Raw genomic sequence first — 24,923 nt, 5'->3', positions numbered from 1 at the left:
GCATTAACCGACATCAGGGACATACAGGGGCGTTTGAGCCTTTAACTTCTTTTTTCTGATAGCATTCCACTTCAGTACAGCACACATGGGAAAGGATATTTTCCTAAACATGAAGACCGACTAATGCTTATTGGATGACATAAGTAAAGCATATCATGACTAACATGTTTCTCTGTATTACTAGGGGGAAGGCTAAAGAGTCTTAGAAGATTATCTAATTAAACCCGGACCATGACTCCAATGCTATCAGGGAATGTGTTTTTCGGCGGGACTGGCTCCGAGGAATTTTTTCGTTAACCGACATCGAGGGACATTTAAGGGGCGTTCTGAGCCAATAACTTCTTCCTTCCGATAGCATTCCACTTCAGTACAGGACACATGGAAAATAATATTTTCCTAAACAAGAAGGCCGGCTAACGCTTAGCGGATGACATAAGTAAAGCATATCATAACTAAAAGGTTTCTTAATATACCTAGGGAGGAAGTTAAAGAGTTTTAGAAGATTATCTAATTAAATCCGGACGATGAATCCATTGCTATCAGGGAATGTCTTTTTCTACGGGACTGGCTCAGAGGAATTTTTGCATTAACCGACATCAAGGGACATTCAGGGTCGATTTGAGCCTTAAACTTCTTTTTTCCGACAGCATTCAACTTCAGTACAGGACACATGGGAAAGTATATTTTCCTAAACATGAAGGTTGACTAATGCTTATTGGATGACATAAGTAAAGCATATCATCCCTAACTTGCTTCTTTGTATTACTAGGGAGGAAGCTAAAGAGTCTTAGAAGATTATCTAATTAAACCCGGACCATGAGTCCAAAGCTATCAGGGAATGTATTTTTCGTCGGGACTGGCTCAAAGGAATTTTTGCATTAACCGACATCGAGGGACATTCAAGGGCGTTTGAGCCTTAACCTTTTTTTCCGATAGCATTCCACTTCAGTACAGGACACATGGGAAAGTATATTTTCCTAAACATTAAGGTTGACTAATGTTTATTGGATGACATAAGTAAAGCATATCATCACTGACTTGTTTCTTTGTATTACTAGGGAGGAGGCTAAAGAGTCTTAGAAGATTATCTAATTAAACCCGGACTATGAGTTCAAAGCTATCAGAGAATGTGTTTTTCGGCGGGACTGGCTCAGAGGAATTTTTGCATTAACCGACATCGAGGGACATTCAGGGGCGTTTGAGCCATTAACTTCTTTTTTCCGATAGCATTCCACTTCAGTACAGGACAGATGGGAAAGGATATTTTGCTAAAAATGAACGCCGACTAATGCTTATTGGATGACATAAGTAAAGCATATCATCACTAACTTTTTTCTTTGTATTACTAGGGAGAAGGCTAAAGAGTCTTAGAAGATTATCCAAATAAACCCGCACCATGAGTCCAATGCTATTAGGGAATGTGTTTTTCGGCGGGACTGACTCAGAGGAATTTTTGCGTTAACCGACATCGAGGGACATTCAAGGTTCGATCTGTGACATTAACTTCTTTCTTCAAATAGCATTCCACTTCAGTACAGGACACATGGAAAATAATATTTTCCTAAACAAGAAGGTCGGCTAATGCTTAGTGGATGACATAAGTAAAGCATATCATAACTAAAAGGTTTCTTTATATACCTAGGGAGGAGGTTAAAGAGTTTTAGATGATTATCTAATTAAATCCGGACCCTTAATCCATTGCTATCAGGGAATGTCTTTTTCGGCTGGAAAGGCAGAGAGGAATTTTTGCATTAACCGACATCGAGGGATATTCAGGGGCGATTTGAGCCTTTAACTTCTTTTTTCCGATAGCATTCCACTTCAGTACAGGACACATGGGAAAGGGTATTTTCCTAAACATGAAGGACGACTAATGTTTATTGGATGACATAAGTAAAGCATATCATCACTAAGAGGTTTCTTTATATACCTAGGGAGGAGGTTAAAGAGTCTTACAAGATTATCTAATTAAATCCAGTCCATGAATCCAATGCTATCAGGGAATGTCTTTTTCAGCGAGACTGGCTAAAAGGAATTTTTGCATTAACCGACATCAAGGGACATTAAAGGGGCGTTCTGAGCCATGAAATTCTTCCTTTCGATAGCATTCCGCTTTAGTACAGGACACATGGAAAAGAATATTTTCCTAAATAAGAAGGCCGTCTAATGCTTAGTGGATTACATAAGTAAAGCATATCATCACTAACAGGTTTCTTTATATACCTATGGATGAAATAAGTAAAGCATATCATCACTAACAGTCTTATAAGATTATCTAATTAAATCCGGACCATGAATCCAATGCTATCATGGAATGTCTTTTTCGGCAGGACTGGCTGAGAGGAATTTTTGCATTAACCGACATAGAGGGACATTCACGGGCGTTCTGAGCCTTTAACTTCTTTTTTCCGACAGCATTCCACATAAGTACAGGACACATGGGAAAGGATATATTCCTAAACATAAAGGCCGACTAATGCTTATTGGATGACATAAGTAAAGCATATCATCACTAACTTTTTTCTTTGTATTACAAAGGAGGAGGCTAAAGAGTCTTAGAAGATTATCTAATTAAACCCGGACCATGAGTCCATTGCTACCAGGGAATGTGTTTTTTGGCGGGACTGGCTCATAGGAATTTTTGCGTTAACCGACATCGAGGAACATTAAAGGGGCGTTCGGAGCCATTAACTTCTTCCTTCCGATAGCTTTCTACTGCACATGGAAAAGAATATTTTCCTAAACAAGAAGGCCGGCTAATGCTTAGTGGATGACACAAGTAAAGCATATCATAACTAAGAGGTTTCTTCATAAACCTAGGGAGGAGGTTAAAGAGTTTTAGAAGATTATCTAATTAAATCCGAACCATGAATCCAATGCTCTCAGGGAATGCCTTTTTCAGCGGGACTGGCTCAGAGGAATTTTTGCATTAACCGACATCGAGGGACATTCTAGGGCGTCCTGAGCCAATAACTTCTTCCTTCGGATAGCATTCCACTTCAGTACAGGACACATGAAAAAGAATATTTTCCTAAACAAGAAGGCCGGCTAATGCTTAGTGGATGACATAAGTAAAGCATATCATAACTAAAAGGTTTCTTTATATACCTAAGGAGGAGGTTAAAGAGTTTTAGAAGATTATCTAATTAAATCCGGACCATGAATCCATTGCTATCAGGGAATGTGTTTTTCGGCGGGACTGGCTTTGAGGAATTTTTGAATTAACCGACATCGAGGGACATTCAGGGGCGTTTGAGCCATTAACTTCTTTTTTCCGATAGCATTCCACTTCAGTACAGCACACATGGGAAAGAATATTTTCCTAAACATGAAAGCCGACTAATGCTTATTGGATGTGATAAGTAAAGCATACCATCACTAACTTGTTTCTTTGTATTACTAGAGAGAAGGCTAAAGAGTCTTAGAAGATTAACAAATTAAACCCGAACCATGTGTCCAATGCTATTAGGGAATGTGTTTTTTTGGCGGGAATGGCTCAGAGGAATTTTTGCGTTAACCAACATCCAGGAACATTCAAAGTTCGTTCTGAGCTATTAACTTCTTCCTTCGGATAGCATTCACTTCAGTACAGGACACATGAAAAAGAATATTTTCCTAAACAATAAGGCATGCTAATGCTTAGTGGATGACATAAGTAAAGCATATCATAACTAAAAGGTTTCTTCATATACCTAGGGAGGAGGTTAAAGAGTTTTAGAAGATTATCTTATTAAATCCGGACCATGAATCCATTGCTATCAGGGAATGTCTTTTTCGACGGGACTGGCTCAGAGGAATTTTTGCATTAACCGACATCGAGGGACATTCAGGGGCGATTTGAGCCTTTAACTTCCTTTTTCCGATAGCATTGCACTTCAGTACAGGACACATGGGAAAGGATATTTTCCTAAACACGAAGGCCGACTAATGCTTATTGGATGACATAAGTAAAGCATACAATCACTAACTTGTTTCTTTGTATTACTAGGGAGAAGGCTAAAGTGTCTTAGAAGATTATCCAATTAAACCCGCACCATGAGTCCAATGGTATCGGGGAATGTGTTTTTCGGCAGGATTGGCTCAGACGAATTTTGCGCTAATCGACATCGAGGGACATTCAAGGGGCGTTCTGAGCTATTAACTTCTTCCTTCCGATAGCATTCCACTTCGGTACAGGACACATGGGAAAGGATATTTTCCTAAACATGAAGGCCGACTAATGCTTATTGGATGACATAAGTAAAGCATATCATCACTAACTTGTTTCTTTGTATTACTAGGGAGAAGGCTAAAGAGTCTTAGAAGATTATCCAATTAAACCCGCACCATGAGTCCAATGCTTTCGGGGAATGTGTTTCTCGGCGGGACTGGCTCAGAGGAATTTTTGCATTAACCGACATCGATGGTCATTCAGGGCCGTTTTGAGCCTTTAACATCTTTTTTCCGATAGCATTCCACTTCAGTACAGGACTCACGGGAGAGGACATTTTGCTAAACATGAAGGTTGACTAATGCTTATTGGATGACATAAGTAAAGCATATCATACTAACTTGTTTCTATATATTACTAGGGAGAAGGCTAAAAAGACTTAGAAGAATATCCAACTAAACCCGCACCATGAGTCCAATGCTATCGGGGAATGTGATTTTCGGCGGGACTGGCTCAGAAGAATTTTTGCGCTAATCGACATCAAGAGACATTCAAGGGGCGTTCTGAGAAAATAACTTCTTCCTTCCGATAGCATTCAACTACAGTACAGGACACATGGAAAAGAATATTTTCCTAAACAAGAAGGCCGGCTAATGCTTATTGGATGACATAAGTAAAGCATATCATCACTAAGAGGTTTCTTTATATACCTACGGAGGAGGTTAAAGAGTCTTAGAAGATTATCTAATTAAATCCGGACCATGAATCCAATGCTATCAGGGAATGTCTTTTTCGGCGGGACTGGCTACGAAGAATTTTTGCAATAACCGACATCGAGGGACATTCAGGGGCGTTTGAGCCTTAAATTCTTTTTTCCGATAGAATTCCACTTCAGTACAGGATACATGGGAAAGGATATTTTCCTAAACGTGAAGGCCGACTAATGCTTATTGGGTGACAAAAGTAAAGCATATCATCACTAACTTATTTCTTTGTATTACTAGGGAGGAGGCTAAAGAGTCTTAGAAGATTATAAAATTAAACCCGAACCATGTGTCCAATGCTATCTGGGAATGTGTTTTTTTGCGGGAGTGGCTCAGAGGAATTTTTGCGTTAACCGACATCGAGGGACATTCAAGGGGCGTTCTGAGCCATTAACTTCTTCCTTCGGATAGCATTCCACTTCACTACAGGACACATGGAAAAGAATATTTTCCTAAACAACAAGGCCAGCTAATGCTTAGTGGATGACATAAGTAAAGCATATCATAACTAAAGGTTTCTTTATATACCTTGGGAGGAGGTTAAAGAGTTTTAGAAGGTTAACTAATTAAATCCGGACCATGAATCCAATGCTATCAAGGAATGTCTTTTTCGGCGGGACTGGCTCAGTGGAATTTTTGCGTTAACCGACATCGACGGACATTCAGCGGCGTTTTGAGCCTTTAACTTCTTTTTTTCGATAGCATTCCACTTGAGTACAGGATAAATGGGAAACGATAGTTTCCTGAACATCAAGGCCGACTAATGCTTAGTGGATGACATAAGTAAAGCATATCATCACTAACTTGTTTCTTTGTATTATTAAGGAGAAGGCTAAAGAGTCTTAGAAGATTATCCAATTAAACCCGCACCATGAGTCCAATGCTATCGGGGAATGTGTTTTTCGGCAGGACTGGCTCAGAAGAATTTTTGCGCTAATCGACATCGAGGGACATTCAAGGGGAGTTCTGAGCTATTAACTTCTTCCTTCCGATAGCATTTCACTTCAGTACAAGACAAATGGAAAAGAATATTTTCCGAAACAAGAAGGTCGGCTAATGCTTAGTGGATGACATAAGTAAAGCATATCATCACTAAGAGGTTTCTTTATATACCTAGGGAGGAGGTTAAAGAGTCTTAGAAGATTATCTAATTAAATCTGGATCATGAATCCAATGCTATCAGGGAATGTCTTTTTCGGTGGGACTGGCTACAAAGAATTTTTGCATTAACCGACATCGAGGGACATTCGGGGCGTTTTGAGCGTTAAATTCTTTTTTCCGATACCATTCCACTTCAGTACAGGACACATGGGAAAGGATATTTTACTAAACGTGAAGGCCGACTAATGGTTATTGGGTGACAAAAGTAAAGCATATCATCACTAACTTGTTTCTTTGTATTACTAGGTAGGAGGCTAAAGAGTCTTAGAAGATTATCTAATTAAACACGGACCATGAGTCCAATGCTATCAGGGAATGTGTTTTTCGGCGGGACCGACTCGAGAGGAATTTTTGCGTTAACCGCATCGAGGGACATTCAAGGTTCGATCCGGACATTAACTTCTTTCTTCAAATAGCATTCCACTTCAGTACAGGACACATGGAAAATAATATTTTCCTAAACAAGAAGGTCGGCTAATGCTTAGTGGATGACATAAGTAAAGCATATCATCACTAAGAGGTTTCTTTATATACCTAGGGAGGAGGTTAAAGAGTCTTAGAAGATTATCTAATTAAATCTGGATCATGAATCCAATGCTATCAGGGAATGTCTTTTTCGGTGGGACTGGCTACAAAGAATTTTTGCATTAACCGACATCGAGGGACATTCGGGCGTTTTGAGCGTTAAATTCCTTTTCCGATACCATTCCACTTCAGTACGGGACACATGGAAAGGATATTTTACTAAACGTGAAGGCCGACTAATGGTTATTGGGTGACAAAAGTAAAGCATATCATCACTAACTTGTTTCTTTGTATTACTAGGTAGGAGGCTAAAGAGTCTTAGAAGATTATCTAATTAAACACGGACCATGAGTCCAATGCGATCAGGGAATGTGTTTTTTGGCGGGACTGGCTCAAAGGAATTTTTGCGTTAACCGACATCGACGGACATTCCAGGGGCGTTCTGAGCCATTAACTTCTTTTTTTCGATAGCATTCCACTTGAGTACAGGATAAATGGGAAACGATAGTTTCCTGAACATAAAGGCCGACTAATGCTTAGTGGATGACATAAGTAAAGCATATCATCACTAACTTGTTTCTTTGTATTATTAAGGAGAAGGCTAAAGAGTCTTAGAAGATTATCCTATTAAACCCGCACCATGAGTCCAATGCTATCGGGGAATGTGTTTTTCGGCGGGACTGGCTCAGTAGAATTTTTGCGCTAATGTACATCGAGGGACATTCAAGGGGCGTTCTGAGCTATTAACTTCTTCCTTCCGATAGCATTCCACTTCAGTACAAGACACATGGAAAAGAATATTTTCCGAAACAAGAAGGTCGGCTAATGCTTAGTGGATGACATAAGTAAAGTATATCATCACTAAGAGGTTTCTTTATATACGTAGGGAGGAGGTTAAAGAGTCTTAGAAGATTATCTAATTAAATCTGGATCATGAATCCAATGCTATCAGGGAATGTCTTTTTCGGTGGGACTGGCTACAAAGAATTTTTGCATTAACCGACATCGTGGGACATTCGGGGCGTTTTGAGCGTTAAATTCTTTTTTCCGATACCATTCCACTTCAGTACAGGACACATGGGAAAGGATATTTTACTAAACGTGAAGGCCGACTAATGCTTATTGGGTGACAAAAGTAAAGCATATCAACACTAACTTATTTCTTTGTATTACTAGGGAGGAGGCTAAAGAGTCTTAGAAGATTATCAAGTTAAACCCGAACCATGTGTCCAATGCTATCAGGGAATGTGTTTTTTGGCGGGACTGACTCAGAGGAATTTTTGCGTTAACCGACATCGAGGGACATTCCAGGGGCGTTCTGAGCCATTAACTTCTTCCTTCGGATAGCAGTCTACTTCAGTACAAGATACATGGCAAAGAATGTTTTCCTAAACAAGAAGGCCGGCTAATGCTTAGTGGATGACATAAGTAAAGCATATCATAACTAAAGGTTTCTTTATATACCTTGGGAGGAGGTTAAAGTGTTTTAGAAGATTATCTAATTAATTCCGGACCATGAATCCATTGCAATCAGGGAATGTCGTTTTCGGCGGGACTGGCTCAGAGGAATTTTTGCATTAACCGACATCGAGGGACATTCAGGGGAGATTTGAGCCTTTAACTTCTTTTTTCCGATAGCATTCCACTTCAGTACAGGACACATGGGAAAGGATATTATCCTAAACACGAAGGCCGACTAATGCTTATTGGATGACATAAGTAAAGCATACCATCACTAACTTGTTTCTTTGTATTACTATAGAGAAGGCTAAGGAGTCTTAGAAGATTATCCAATTAAATCTGCACCATGAGTCCAATGCAATCGTGGACTGTGTTTTTCGGCGGGACTGGCTTAGAAGAATTTTTTCGCTAACCGACATCGAGGGACATTTAAGAGGCGTTCTTAGCAAATAACTTCTTCCTTCCGATAGCATTTCACTTCGCTACAGGACACATGGGAAAGGATATTTTCCTAAACATGAAGGCCGACTAATGCTTATTGGATGACATAAGTAAAGCATATCATCACTAACTTGTTTCTTTGTATTACTAGGGAGAAGGCTAAAGAGTCTTGGAAGATTATCCAATTAAACCTGCACTATGAGTCCAATGCTATCGGGGAATGTGTTTCTCGGCGAGACTGGCTCAGAGGAATTTTTGCGTTAACCGACATCGAGGGACATTCAGGGGCATTTTGAGCCTTTAACTTCTTTTTTCCGATAGCATTCCACTTGAGTACAGGATAAATGGGAAAGGATAGTTTCCTGAACATGAAGGCCGACTAATGCTTAATGGATGACATAAGTAAAGCGTATCATCACGAACTTGTTTCTTTGTATTACTAAGGAGGAGGCTAAATAGTCCTAGAAGATTATCTAATTAAACTCGGACCATGAGTCCAATGCTATCAAGGAATGTGTTTTTTGGCGGGACTGACTCAGAGGAATTTTTGCGTTAACCGACATCGAGGGACATTTAAGGGGCGTTCTGAGACATTAACTTCTTCCTTCCGATAGCATTCCTTTTCAGTACAGGAAACACGGAAAAGAATATTTTCTTAAACAAGAAGGCCGGTTAATGCTTAGTGGATGACATAAGCAAAGCATATCATCAATAAGTGGTTTTTTTTATACCTAGGGAGGAGGTTAAAAAGTATTAGGAGATTATATAATTAAATCCGGACCACGAATCCAATGCTATAGGGAATGTCTTTTTCGGCGGGACTGGCTTAGAGGAATTTTAGCATTAACTGACATCGAGGGACATTCAGGGGCGTTTTGAGCCTTTAACTTCTTCTTTCAGATAGCATTCCACTTCTGGGAAGGTTTCTAGTTTGGGGCTCACGCGTGCAGGTATATCACCGGTCGCACAACCCATTTTGCCAGTATGATTTTGGATATTAGTGTCTGGGACACAGGTGGTCTATGTATCTGGGATACATAGTGAAGAGATCAATATATATGTATATCTAGGATATACATGTGTGTCTGGGACACAAGAGGTCTATGTATCTGGGATACATAGCAGAGAGATTGAATGTGTATATCTGGGATATACAAGTGTGTTTGGGACACATTGAAAGATTAACACTTGCCCTTGTGCAAGTGGGAGCTGTTGGAATTTATTAATATGATTAATAAATTAAATGCCCAAGGGCAATATTGGAAACTCACTATTAGGGCGGTTACAAAATAGGGTTATATATTTTGGTAACCACCGCATTAGTGAGTAAGTAACTGAGTGATTCATTCGCACGAGCGAATCTCTGAGAAACGGCGGCTCCATCTCTCTCCCTCTCTCTTAGAATCGCAGGCTTAGAAAATTTTCTTTCCTAGTTTTTGATCTTCATTCCATTAATCCACGGCATTTGGGTTGTGGATATTATTCCCTTTCCAAGTGATTGTGGAATCTCGCCGGTAAATCATTGGTGGTGGAACGACAACGTGGATCTAGACTTCCGCTGCAAATACTTCAAGTAAGGGAAAGCGAATCCAGGTAAGGAATCTTTTCCCCATCAATTAATTGAATTGAATTACTTTTGATGTATTACCAACAAAAACGATGCCTTGTAGAAGGTCTCACTCGGGTTTTAAACCGATGCCTTGTAGAAGGTCTCCCTTGGGTTTTAAACCGATGCCTTGTAGAAGGTCTCCCTCGGGTTTTAAGCCGATGCCTTGTTGTAGGACTCCCTCGGGTTTTAAGCCGATGCCTTGTTGAAGGACTCACTCGGGTTTTAAACCAATGCCTTGTAGAAGGTCTCACTCGGGTTTTAAACCGATGCCTTGTAGAAGGTCTAACTCGGGTTTTAAACCGATGCCTTGTAGAAGGTCTCACTCGGGTTTTAAACCGATGCCGTGTTGAAGGACTCACTCGGGTTTTAAACCGATGCCTTGTAGAAGGTCTCACTAGGGTTTCAAACCGATGCCATGTAGAAGGTCTCACTCGGGTTTTAAACCGATGCCTTGTAGAAGGTCTCACTCGGGTTTTAAACCGATGCCTTGTAGAAGGACTCAGTCGGGTGTTAAGCCGATGCCTTGTTGAAGGACTCACTCAGGTTTTAGCCAATGCCTTGTTGAAGGACTCACTCGGGTTTAAAGCCGATGCCTTGTTGAAGGACTCACTCGGGTTTTAATCCGATGCCTTGTAGAAGGACTCACTCGGGTTTTAGCCGATGCCTTGTTGAAGGACTGACTCGGGTTTAAAGCCGATGCCTTGTTGAAGGACTCACTCGAGTTTTAATCCGATGCCTTGTTGAAGGACTCACTCGGGTTTTAGCCGATGCCTTGTTGAAGGACTCACTCGGGTTTAAAGTCGATGCCTTGTTGAAGGACTCACTCGGGTTTTAATCCGATGCCTTGTTGAAGGACTCACTCGGGTTTTAGCCGATGCCTTGTTGAAGGACTGACTCGGGTTTAAAGTCGATGCCTTGTTGAAGGACTCACTCGGGTTTTAATCCGATGCCTTGTTGAAGGACTCACTCGGGTTTTAACCGATGCCCTGTTGAAGGACTCACTCGGGTTTTCAACCGATGCCCCGTAGAAGGTCTCACTCGGGTTTTAAACCGATGCCTTGTAGAAGGTCTCACTCGGGTTTTAAACCGATGCCCTGTTGAAGGACTCACTCGGGTTTTAAGCCGATGCCCTGTTGAAGGACTCACTCGGGTTTTCAACCGATGCCTTGTAGAAGGTCTCACTCGGGTTTTAAACCGATGCCTTGTAGAAGGTCTCACTCGGGTTTTAAACCGATGCCTTATAGAAGGTCTCACTCGGGTTTTAAACCGATGCCTTGTAGAAGTTCTCACTCGAGTTTTAAACCGATGCCTTACCTATCGATTCCTAAGAATCATTGTAGGTTTTTTGAGATGTCTTGCATTCCACGATCATTTCAATTCACGATCGGCAACTAAGTTCTTCAGCTTATACGCACCTGAACCAGCTGGTTTGATTATCATACATGGCCCTTCTCGTGGAGGATCCAACTTCTTTTGGTGATGCGGATCTCATGCCAAAGTTCTTCTGAGGATAAAATCCCTTGATCGAAATTGTCGATGCTTTACTTGGGTATTGTAATGGTGTAAAAAATCCACATAATCGGGTGAACGTTGCCTCCATCCCGATCGTTATAAATTCTTGATACACTCGATCGTTGATGTTCTTGGTCGTAATAACATTCACGTTCAACACGATCATGCAAACCCACGATCTTAGTCTTTTTTCCGCTCCCGATGATAATCTTGATTACGATTACATTCACGAACATCGCGATCTCTGTTGTATTCTTTCTCCTCGTTCCTTAATCTTTAAGCTGTACAGGTTCGCCAGGGGGATGCATCACCACCTGATACGGAAAGATCATACCCAACCGGGTCTGGGCCCGAACGTGGCAACTGGGCCTTGACCCGAACACCACCATTGCAGAATATCTTCTGAAGCTTTGAGATCTCTTAACCTCTCTTGCTGCTAGTTTGCTTATGTTCGAACTTTTGAACGTGGCTTTGATTGCTGATTTCTCTTGTTCTCTTCTTATGGTTGGTTGGCCGCATTATTTTTCAGCTTTTCCAAAGTTGAGAAAACCGCAGCGGCAAGCGATGAAGTGGAGGACTCTCCACCTTTCGTTACGAGTCTTTCGGAACATCACTCCCAAGACTCATGTTGTCAAATAAACATAGGCTGTCTTTTCTCAAAATGAACATTCTCATTAGCACAAATAATTGAGTATCAATCATTTATGATCATTATATCTCTTAGTAACTCTTCATCAAGTTTTGATGTTGATCTAGGTGTTGTTCATTTAAGAACCACTACCAAGTTATTTTTAGTCACAGCAATAACTGTAGGGTGTTCAACCAGATACTTGGATCTTTGAGATGAATTAGAAATATCTAACCATTTCAACATGGAAAAATAGCCGGGGATGACAACTTTTCCAGCTAAAGGTGTTAGGACAGATAGCTGGAGATCAATGTTGGTTGGATGCAAGCGATATAAAATAGCTGATCTAACAGAGAAAGAAACTTCAAAGACTACACATAATGCCAGAATTACCTTTAGCCCAAAAAAAAACACCAAGCAACATCAACAAGTAGGAAACAGATCTGAATAAAACATACTAAGAAATCATATTGCAGAAGAGGAATATGAAATGACACAAAACTGGAGCAGTATTACCTGATTCCTCTAATATTTCCTAGTTCGTGTTATGTAAGATAAAATTTCCTTTTCCCCTGAAGCCAGTCCTTGGTAGATTGAGAACCGATAGAATGAATCATTTCTTAGTCACCACTAACTCATGGGACAATGATTGCCACCTTGACTAGAGCATCAAGGTTCGTATAAACATCCAGATGTCGATAGAATGGGTCCATCACCAAGAGTTCTCAAACTGCTGTGGTTGAAGGATAGAATAACATCAGCTAGACAGGCATGTGTTCATCACAAGATCAGAGGAGTTGTATTGTATGGAGTAAGTAAGAATAAGAGAAAGAGACGCCCGAATATAGACGAGCATCAAGATAACAGACTTAGACAAATGAAGTATCCATCACAGTCAAAACACAATCCCCGGATAACAACTCTATGAGAGTCTACTCCACCATTTTCACTAGATGACAATACCTTTCTAAAAGAGTTGAAGGCACATAAATTAACTGTCAAAAACTGTATGATACCTCACAAGTTGCATCAGCTATAATACTAGTGCACATGTTAACTGGAAAAAGGTCTCTTAAAAAAGACAGATGCTTAACATGTATACGTTATTTTCGTGTGTGTGAAGAGATGGGAACAGCAGCAGAATACCTCCATCAATCCTGTGTGAACGGCTGAAACCATTAACGGCTGGAAAGGTAGAAAGACAGCAGAAGCTGCAGTCAACAACTTAGTATTGTCATTCCTTAGTGCCCCTGAAAGACACTGCAAGGGGGGAGAAAAGAAGAAAGTCATCATATAAAGAATCTTCATCTTCAAGTGGGAAACACCAAGTACTAGCAATAAAACAAGCAAGTTAATATCTATCAAAGATAAGTAATGAAACTCAGGAAATGTATGAGCTACTACTCTTCATATGATGCAACTGTCTGCGATGAGCAACTACACTATTTATCAACCAGCAGAAAAGGCCATAAAAAATCTGAAATACTATTAGTGCATTGTCAGATAATTACTTCTGGTAGGCACAATTATGGATGACATGGCATCAACTTCAGCAAGGGACTGATGCTTTCCCTGCAAGATCATTTTTCTAATCATTCATAACATCAATTATGGAATGCTAATTTGTACAAATCAGATCCACTCTCCTAATATACAATAGCTTAAATTGCATGATTATTTGCGGCATCATCAATGTCCATGTCCACTGTTGATTGCCCATTGTCGAAAAGACATACCATCCCCTTACCAGGGATTTTTCATTTTTTTAAACAGAAAATAATCATGATTCACGAAATAGAATAATATCAGAATATATTCTAAAGCCGAGATTTTTATCAAGCTTGTTTTCTCATCTTTGAGGTCTCTTAACCTTCCATGTTGCTTGTTGCAGAATTGCTCCACCACATGAAGGGTTAAGTTTGGCCTGGACTATCATGGTTGAGATGAGTTCCAAAGCATTATGACCATCGTCGGGAAGATGAACCTAAGAATGCCATTGAAACATAAGAATGTCATTCGGAGGCTGGAGTTCCACACCATAACAAGGCCAGCAAAGACATATTGAAACCAAAAATCGAGAAACAAATCCAGGACAAAAAACTACTGCCGGACAGAGCTTCTCTAACTCCTTGGCTTCATCAATGACTTCATATGACCTCAGCGAATTGATATTGGAGAGGGAATGTTTCTTGCCAAGCATGGTGGGTGTGTCATCAAGCAACTGAGAAACGTCACAGCCATTAACAAAGCAGTAAGTGCATGACCGAAGCAGCGCTTCTAGGTTCCCTTTAATGCAAAATTTTCCTGATCGCTTCTCTCACGACAGGTTCTGCTTCTGGGCATGTCTCGGAAACAAAACCTTGCTCAGTTCTCTTTTAACTACCTGATTAATTGTATTTCTTTAACACGTGAACTGAATTTATCATGAGAAGCATGACTAAGGAAATAAGCAGACGGTGTATGCATGAAAATAGAGATGACATAGAAAGGATGAAACGCTTATCTTCTCAAGTGGGAGTCCACTTTTTTTTTTTGTGGATGAATAAATAATTAAATTACCAAAAGCCAATGAAAGACGAAAGAAACAATGAAAATGGGGCAAGAGAGAAACTGAGAGACTCCAAGAACTAACAAACAGCCTATTTCTTCGAGAATCTACAATAGGGGGGGGGGAGAGAGAAAACAAATACAAAAAAAAATCAAGTGAGGGGCAAGAAAGAAGCTGAGAGACTCCAAGAACTAACAATTAGCCTATTTCTTGGAGAATCAGCAACAAGGGGGTGGGGGAGAGAACGCAGTCTCGAAAAAAAATCAAAGTAGATGGCATTCCAAATCAAATCAATTGAACGGGATTTGGAGGACCATCTACGCATGTTACGCTCCCACCAAAGATGGTGAATAGTGGCGGCAAAGACAAGCTTACCCACAAGGTCACAAGCAGAAGTACCGGCAAAGATTCTCAAGATCCAGTTCCATTCATGTGCAAATCCAAAAGAACGACGGGGTTCCCCCTAGTTCAGTTCTAAAACTGAAGGTAATCAGAGGATCAAACTTTGAAATTAGCTAGACTTGCCTGTTCGTGTTGTGCACGCGCGCCTGTACTATTGAGAAGATGAAGTAGTAACAACAGCAGCGTATTCTCTGATTTATTGGTTTTACGCTCCTCAAAAAGAGTTGCAACAGCTTTCCCTTTGCTCTTATTTGCGGCATCATCAATGTCCATGTCCACTGTTGATTGCCCATTGTCGAAAAGACATACCATCCCCTTACCAGGGATTTTTCATTTTTTTAAACAGAAAATAATCATGATTCACGAAATAGAATAATATCAGAATATATTCTAAAGCCGAGATTTTTATCAAGCTTGTTTTCTCATCTTTGAGGTCTCTTAACCTTCCATGTTGCTTGTTGCAGAATTGCTCCACCACATGAAGGGTTAAGTTTGGCCTGGACTATCATGGTTGAGATGAGTTCCAAAGCATTATGACCATCGTCGGGAAGATGAACCTAAGAATGCCATTGAAACATAAGAATGTCATTCGGAGGCTGGAGTTCCACACCATAACAAGGCCAGCAAAGATATATTGAAACCAAAAAACTCCAAAAATCGAGAAACAACTCCAGGACAAAAAACTACTGCCGGACAGAGCTTCTCTAACTCCTTGGCTTCATCAATGACTTCATATGACCTCAGCGAATTGATATTGGAGAGGGAATGTTTCTTGCCAAGCATGGTGGGTGTGTCATCAAGCAACTGAGAAACGTCACAACCATTAACAAAGCAGTAAGTGCATGACCGAAGCAGCGCTTCTAGGTTCCCTTTAATGCAAAATTTTCCTGATCGCTTCTCTCACAACAGGTTTTGCATTTGGGCATGTCTCGGAAACAAAACCTTGCTCAGTTCTCTTTTAACTACCTGATTAATTGTATTTCTTTAAAACGTGAACTGAATTTATCATGAGAAGCATGACTAAGGAAATAAGAAGACGGTGTATGCATGAAAATAGAGATGACATAGAAAGGATGAAACGCTTATCTTCTCAAGTGGGAGTCCACTTTTTTTTTTTTTGGGGATGAATAAATAATTAAATTACCAAAAGCCAATGAAAGACGAAAGAAACAATGAAAATGGGGCAAGAGAGAAGCTGAGAGACTCCAAGAACTAACAAATAGCCTATTTCTTCGAGAATCTACAATAGGGGGGGGGAGAAAGCAAATACAAAAAAAAACATCAAGTGAGGGGCAAGAAAGAAGCTGAGAGACTCCAAGAACTAACAATTAGCCTATTTCTTGGAGAATTAGCAACAGGGGGGTGGGGGAGAGAACGCAGTCTCGAAATAACATCAAAGTAGATGGCATTCCAAATCAAATCAATTGAACGGGATTTGGAGGACCATCTGCGCATGTTACGCTCCCACCAAAGATGGTGAATAGTGGCGGCAAAGACAAGCTAACCCACAAGGTCACAAGCAGAAGTACCGGCAAAGATTCTAAAGATCCAGTTCCATTCATGTGCAAAACCAAAAGAACGACGGGGTTCCCCTTAGTTCAGTTCTAAAACTGAAGGTAATCAGAGGATCAAACTTTGAAATTAGCTAGACTTGCCTGTCCGTGTTGTGCACGCGCGCCTGTACTATTGAGAAGATGATGTAGTAACAACAGCAGCGTATTCTCTGATTTATTGGTTTTACGCTCCTCAAAAAGAGTTGCAACAGCTTTCCCTTTGCTCTTATTTGCGGCATCATCAATGTCCATGTCCACTGTTGATTGCCCATTGTCGAAAAGACATACCATCCCCTTACCAGGGATTTTTCATTTTTTTAAACAGAAAATAATCATGATTCACGAAATATAATAATATCAGAATATATTCTAAAGCCGAGATTTTTATCAAGCTTGTTTTCTCATCTTTGAGGTCTCTTAACCTTCCATGTTGCTTGTTGCAGAATTGCTCCACCACATGAAGGGTTAAGTTTGGCCTGGACTATCATGGTTGAGATGAGTTCCAAAGCATTATGACCATCGTCGGGAAGATGAACCTAAGAATGCCATTGAAACATAAGAATGTCATTCGGAGGCTGGAGTTCCACACCATAACAAGGCCAGCAAAGATATATTGAAACCAAAAAACTCCAAAAATCGAGAAACAACTCCAGGACAAAAAACTACTGCCGGACAGAGCTTCTCTAACTCCTTGGCTTCATCAATGACTTCATATGACCTCAGCGAATTGATATTGGAGAGGGAATGTTTCTTGCCAAGCATGGTGGGTGTGTCATCAAGCAACTGAGAAACGTCACAGCCATTAACAAAGCAGTAAGTGCATGACCGAAGCAGCGCTTCTAGGTTCCCTTTAATGCAAAATTTTCCTGATTGCATCTCTCACGACAGGTTTTGCATCTGGGCATGTCTCGGAAACAAAACCTTGCTCAGTTCTCTTTTAACTACCTGATTAATTGTATTTCTTTAACACGTGAACTGAATTTATCATGAGAAGCATGACTAAGGAAATAAGGACGGTGTATGCATGAAAATAGAGATGACATAGAAAGGATGAAACGCTTATCTTCTCAAGTGGGAGTCCACTTTTTTTTTTTTGTGGATGAATAAATAATTAAATTACCAAAAGCCAATGAAAGACGAAAGAAACAATGAAAATGGGGCAAGAGAGAAGCTGAGAGACTCCAAGAACTAACAAATAGCCTATTTCTTCGAGAATCTACAATAGGGGGGGGGGGAGAGAAAGCAAATACAAAAAAAACATCAAGTGAGGGGCAAGAAAGAAGCTGAGAGACTCCAAAACTAACAATTAGCCTATTTCTTGGAGAATCGAAGAACGGGGGTGGGGGAGAGAACGCAGTCTCGAAAAAACATCAAAGTAGATGGCATTCCAAATCAAATCAATTGAACGGGATTTGGAGGACCATCTGCGCATGTTACGCTCCCACCAAAGATGGTGAATAGTGGCGGCAAAAACAAGCTTACCCACAAGGTCACAAGCAGAAGTACCGGCAAAGATTCTCAAGATCCAGTTCCATTCATGTGCAAAACCAAAAGAACGACGGGGTTCCCCCTAGTTCAGTTCTTAAACTGAAGGTAATCAGAGGATCAAACTTTGAAATTAGCTAGACTTGCCTGTCCGTGTTGTGCACGCGCGCCTGTACTATTGAGAAGATGATGTAGTAACAACAGCAGCGTATTCTCTGATTTATTGGTTTTACGCTCCTCAAAAAGAGTTGCAACAGCTTTCCCTTTGCTCTTATTTGCGGCATCATCAATGTCCATGTCCACTGTTGATTGCCCATTGTCGAAAAGACATACCATCCCCTTACCAGGGATTTTTCATTTTTTTAAACAGAAAATAATCATGATTCACGAAATAGAATAATATCAGAATATATTCTAAAGCCGAGATTTTTATCAAGCTTGTTTTCTCATCTTTGAGGTCTCTTAACCTTCCATGTTGCTTTTTGCATAATTGCTCCACCACATTAAGGGTTAAGTTTGGCCTGGACTATCATGGTTGAGATGAGTTCCAAAGCATTATGACCATCGTCGGGAAGATGAACCTAAGAATGCCATTGAAACATAAGAATGTCATTCGGAGGCTGGAGTTCCACACCATAACAAGGCCAGCAAAGATATATTGAAACCAAAAAACTCCAAAAATCGAGAAACAACTCCAGGACAAAAAACTACTGCCGGACGAGCTTCTCTAACTCCTTGGCTTCATCAATGACTTCATATGACCTCGGCCGAATTGATATTGGAGAGGGAATGTTTCTTGCCAAGCATGGTGGGTGTGTCATCAAGCAACTGAGAAACGTCACAGCCATTAACAAAGCAGTAAGTGCATGACCGAAGCAGCGCTTCTAGGTTCCCTTTAATGCAAAATTTTCCTGATCGCTTCTCTCACGACGGGTTACGCTTCAGGCATGTCTCGGAAACAAAACCTTGCTCGTTCTCTTTTAACTACCCGATTAATTGTATTTCTTTAACACGTGAACTGAATTTATCATGAGAAGCATGACTAAGGAAATAAGCAGACGGTGTATGCATGAAAATAGAGATGACATAGAAAGGATGAAACGCTTATCTTCTCAAGTGGGAGTCCACTTTTTTTTTTTTTTGGATGAATAAATAATTAAATTACCAAAAGCCAATGAAAGACGAAAGAAACAATGAAAATGGGGCAAGAGAGAAGCTGAGAGACTCCATAAACTAACAAATAGCCTATTTCTTCGAGAATCTACAATAGGGGGGGGGAGAGAAAGCAAATACAAAAAAAAACATCAAGTGAGGGGCAAGAAAGAAGCTGAGAGACTCCAAGAACTAACAATTAGCCTATTTCTTGGAGAATCAGCAACAGGGGGGTGGGGGGAGAGAACGCAGTCTCGAAAAAACATCAAAGTAGATGGCATTTCAAATCAAATCAATTGAACGGGATTTAGAGGACCATCTGCGCATGTTACGCTCCCACCAAAGATGGTGAATAGTGGCGGCAAAAACAAGCTTACCCACAAGGTCACAAGCAGAAGTACCGGCAAAGATTCTCAAGATCCAGTTCCATTCATGTGCAAAATCAAAAGAACGACGGGGTTCCCCCTAGTTCAGTTCTAATACTGAAGGTAATCAGAGGATCAAACTTTGAAATTAGCTAGACTTGCCTGTCCGTGTTGTGCACGCGCGCCTGTACTATTGAGAAGATGATGTAGTAACAACAGCAGCGTATTCTCTGATTTATTGGTTTTACGCTCCTCAAAAAGAGTTGCAACAGCTTTCCCTTTGCTCTTATTTGCGGCATCATCAATGTCCATGTCCACTGTTGATTGCCCATTGTCGAAAAGACATACCATCCCCTTACCAGGGATTTTTCATTTTTTTAAACAGAAAATAATCATGATTCACGAAATATAATAATATCAGAATATATTCTAAAGCCGAGATTTTTATCAAGCTTGTTTTCTCATCTTTGAGGTCTCTTAACCTTCCATGTTGCTTGTTGCAGAATTGCTCCACCACATGAAGGGTTAAGTTTGGCCTGGACTATCATGGTTGAGATGAGTTCCAAAGCATTATGACCATCGTCGGGAAGATGAACCTAAGAATGCCATTGAAACATAAGAATGTCATTCGGAGGCTGGAGTTCCACACCATAACAAGGCCAGCAAAGATATATTGAAACCAAAAATCGAGAAACAACTCCAGGACAAAAAACTACTGCCGGACAGAGCTTCTCTAACTCCTTGGCTTCATCAATGACTTCATATGACCTCGGCGAATTGATATTGGAGAGGGAATGTTTCTTGCCAAGCATGGTGGGTGTGTCATCAAGCAACTGAGAAACGTCACAGCCATTAACAAAGCAGTAAGTGCATGACCGAAGCAGCGCTTCTAGGTTCCCTTTAATGCAAAATTTTCCTGATCGCTTCTCTCACGATAGGTTTTGCATCTGGGCATTTCTCGGAAACAAAACCTTGCTCAGTTCTCTTTTAACTACCTGATTAATTGTATTTCTTTAACACGTGGACTGAATTTATCATGAGAAGCATGACTAAGGAAATAAGCAGACGGTGTATGCATGAAAATAGAGATGACATAGAAAGGATGAAACGCTTATCTTCTCAAGTGGGAGTCCACTTTTTTTTTTTGGGATGAATAAATAATTAAATTACCAAAAGCCAATGAAAGACGAAAGAAACAATGAAAATGGGGCAAGAGAGAAGCTGAGAGACTCCAAGAACTAACAAATAGCCTATTTCTCCGAGAATCTACAATAGGGGGGGGGGAGAAAGCAAATACAAAAAAAACATCAAGTGAGGGGGAAGAAAGAAGCTGAGAGACTCCAAGAACTAACAATTAGCCTATTTCTTGGAGAATCAGCAACAGGGTGGTGGGGGAGAGAACGCAGTCTCGAAAAAACATCAAAGTAGATGGCATTCCAAATCAAATCAATTGAACGGGATTTGGAGGACCATCTGCGCATGTTACGCTCGCACCAAAGATGGTGAATAGTGGCGGCAAAGACAAGCTTACCCACAAGGTCACAAGCAGAAGTACTGGCAAAGATTCTCAAGATCCAGTTCCATTCATGTGCAAAACCAAAAGAACGACGGGATCTAGGCCAAATGGATGCAAGGGCGCAAGTCCAAACGGAGCGGGAAAGAGGGCAACAGAAAAATAGGTGGTTAATATCCTCTGTACTATTCCAGCAGAGTGGCACAGTTTGGGTTGGCAGGAATGTGATGGCTAATAAGAAAAGTTTGGGTAGGCAGGGAAAGGCTAAGGGTTCTCCAAAGAGTAAGGGCATGGCGAGGGATGTGACCTTTGAACCAAACAAGAGGGGACCAAGGGGTAGAGGGAGAAGGGGTTCTCAGGAGGTTCCAAGCCGATGTAGTAGAAAAGGGGGTAGAGTGGGGGTGCAGCCAAACAATGCGGTCATCGGGGAGGGGGGATAAGGGGGGGAGGGAGCTCCAAACCTGTGTGAGACTGGGGTGGGGGGAGGGAGACCAGGAACCAAAGGAGATGAATGAGGAGAGGGGGGCGGTTTTTGGGATACGGGTGTTATAAACGGTTACGCGGGCCAAGAATAGAGAACAAGATACCCATCGGATGCCAGGGATCTAGCCAAAAAGAAGTGGGAAGACCAGAGGAAACACTAACAGAGATGGCAGGGAGGGCCCGATCACGGAGAGTAAGGAGATTCCTCCAGATCCAGGAGGGATTGGAGGGGATCGCAATAGTCAAGTGGGAGTCCACTTGAGATCCCTACAATTGAGATCTCCAAAAAAGCAGGGATTTTCTGTTGGGTGATCGTGGTCATGGCCGTCCGACTTTAGGAGTTTATTCCGGAGTTCTCCATTAATGAGAAGCTAGAGCAGGCAAGTCGTGACCATGCCGCAGCCTCACGGGCTAAGCTCTGCATTTATCAAATTACGCGGAGCCTCGGAGAGGCGATGACTCCAAGAAGGCGTTCGTTCCCCAAGTATTACGGCTGAGATCACCTCCGAGACATGGAACCGCACAAGTGGCGAGCCTTTAATATTCGCACTTGACAGTGATTAAGAGGATGTAGTATCGAATCTGCAGAGACATTAGAAAATGAAATCTCTGGAAAAATGAAACAAAATAATCATCATTCTTACTTGTGAACAGTTTCCTTAAATTTTCATTATCGAGAAACTGAAAATACTAGACATGTTCGTCCCCTCCGGAATACCGATACCGCCTGAAAAAATCAAAGCCCTTTCCTGCAATTGATTGAGAGAGAAAGAAAGGGAAAATGCAGATCGGAGCATCAAATGTAGTAGGAGATAACAATGACGAAGACAATGTTTTAATAGTCTTTTCCTTCTCTTTCTAAAGACTTCTCTTTTCTTTGTCAGAGCATCATTAGGAGTGAAGTAATCATGGCATTGAGATCAAAACCAAAAGAAATAAACTAAACCTTGTCCGTGACTTTCTCTAGATCGGAATATATAAAAATTGAACTGATTTAATGATGGCAACTGCAATATTAGAAAATCATGATGAAAACCAAACAATATGTGGTTTCTTTTCGTTATTTCTTAATTGGCCGACTAGAAGGAAACCAACTGAATTTTTAGTGATTTTTATATCGACAAGGCAAACTTCAATGCAGAGAAAATTAATCATTACTCTTAGCAATGAAGGAAGAGGGTGAATGAAAACATACTGTACAGACGAATTACCCATAAAAAGGATTGAACGCATATACCTTTGAATCGCAGACGAATTCGTCAAAAATAAAAATACCGTAAGATTGATTTAGTATTCCTGATCTGATTTGCACGATGACTTTTTGATCAAGATTCCCACAGACGGCGCCAAATGATGCGTCCAAAATCTGCTCAGCCCTTAGATCTCCGGTGGATGACTTGCAAAATAAAGTTAGACGTGGCCTGATCCTGGGGTTAGGAAGCCACCTCCGAAGCCTAAGTCAGTAGTTGGAACACCACAAAGCTCTGGCGAGTTGCAAAGCTCAATTGAGAGATAGAAAGGAAGAAGAACCATTGAGTTACCTCTGTTGGGCATAAAGCTTTAGTTTATATAGGATTTACCAATCTTCCTTGACCGTCGGATTAATTCATGATCCTTCTTGGTGGACGTCCGATTGTAGGGTTTTTCCCATTTTCTAGAGGGTGGAAGCGGTTTCCATGATCGACACGATTGCCCACTCCTCAAGGTAGTCATAACCGTATATAACTCAATCACGTATCCCAAATTTCTAGGGATTGTGCTTATCCTTGGAACAATAAGGTTCCATCCTCATCACGATACCATGATGGCCGAACTCGACTGTGATGGCCGATCTTGACCGTGATGGACGAACCCGACATCGAGGAACATTCAGAGGCGTTTTTAGCCTTTAACTTCTTTTTTCCGATAGCATTCAACTTCGGTAAAGGACACATGGGAAAGGATATTTTCCTAAACATGAATGCCGACTAATGCTTAATGGAACACATAAGTAAAGCATATCATCACTTACTTGTTTCTTTGTATTACAAGGGAGGAGGCTAAAGAGTCTTAGAAGATTATCTAATTAAACCCTGACCATGAGTCAAAAGCTATCAGGGAATGTGTTTTTCGGCGGGACTGGCTCAGAGGAATTTTTGCATTAAACGACATCGAGGGACATTCAGAGGCGTTTTGAGCCTTTAACTTCTTTTTTCCGATAGCATTCCACTTCAGTCCAGGACACATGGGAAAGGATATTTTCCTAAACGTGAAGGCCGACTAATGCTTATTGGATGACAAGAGTGAAAGCATATCATCACTAACATGTTTCTTTGTATTACTAGGGTGAAGGCTAAAGAGTCTTAGAAGATTATCTAATTAAACCCAGACCATGAGTCCAATGCTATCAGGGAATGTGTTTTTCGTCGGGACTGGCTCAGAGGAATTTTTTCGTTAACCAACATCGAGGGACATTCAAGGGGCGTTCTGAGCCAATAACTTCTTCCTTCCGATAGCATTCCACTTCAGTGCATGACACATGGAAAAGTATATTCTCCTAAACAAGAAGGCCGGCTAATGCTTAGTGGATGACATAAGTAAAGCATATCATCACTAAGAGGTTTCTTTATATACCTAGGGATGAGGTTAAAGATTATTAGAAGATTATCTAATTAAATCCGAACCATGAATCCAATGCTATCAGGGAAGGTGTTTTTCGGCAGGACTGGCGTAGAGGAATTTTTTCGTTAACCGACATCGAGGGACATTCAAGGGGCGTTTTGAGCCAACAACTTCTTCCTTCCGATAGCATTCCACTTCAGTGCAGGACACATGGAAAAGTATATTTTCCTAAACAAGAAGGCCGGCTAATGATTAGTGGATGACATAAGTAAAGCATATCATCACTAAAAGGTTTCTTTATATACCTAGGGATGAGGTTAAAGAGTCTTAGAAGATTATCTAATTAAATCCGAACCATGAATCCAATGCTACCAGGGAATATGTTTTTCGGCGGGTCTGGCTCAGAGGAATTTTTTCATTAACCGACATCGAGGGACATTCAAGGGGGGTTCTGAGCCAACAACTTCTTCCTTCCGATAGCATTCCACTTCAGTGCAGGACACATGGAAAAGTATATTTTCCTAAACAAGAAGGCCGGCAAATGATTAGTGGATGACATAAGTAAAACAT

The 24,923-nt window shown here is 40.9% G+C and overlaps 1 protein-coding gene across 7 annotated transcripts in view; it reads right to left on the bottom strand.

The window, feature by feature from the left end:
* Positions 1 to 24,923, bottom strand: part of LOC149001218 (uncharacterized) — a 106,344-nt gene that overhangs the window by 70,407 nt on the left and 11,014 nt on the right. For 3 of the 7 annotated variants that reach the window (XR_016170799.1, XR_016170798.1, XM_089140608.1), the window contains exon 2: positions 13,398 to 13,511. The gene's annotated coding sequence lies outside the window, so the exon portion shown is untranslated. Of the gene's footprint in view, positions 1 to 12,767; positions 13,512 to 24,923 lie in introns of all 7 variants that reach the window. The other 4 variants (XR_016170800.1, XR_016170803.1, XR_016170801.1 and 1 more) reach the window with 3 other exon arrangements.

Source organism: Hakea prostrata, chromosome 11, assembly GCF_041222555.1.
Source record: "Hakea prostrata isolate BN-2017 chromosome 11, UWA_Hpros_2, whole genome shotgun sequence".
NCBI classification, from domain to species: Eukaryota; Viridiplantae; Streptophyta; class Magnoliopsida; order Proteales; family Proteaceae; genus Hakea; species Hakea prostrata.
This window is presented reverse-complemented; position numbering and strand designations above follow the sequence as displayed.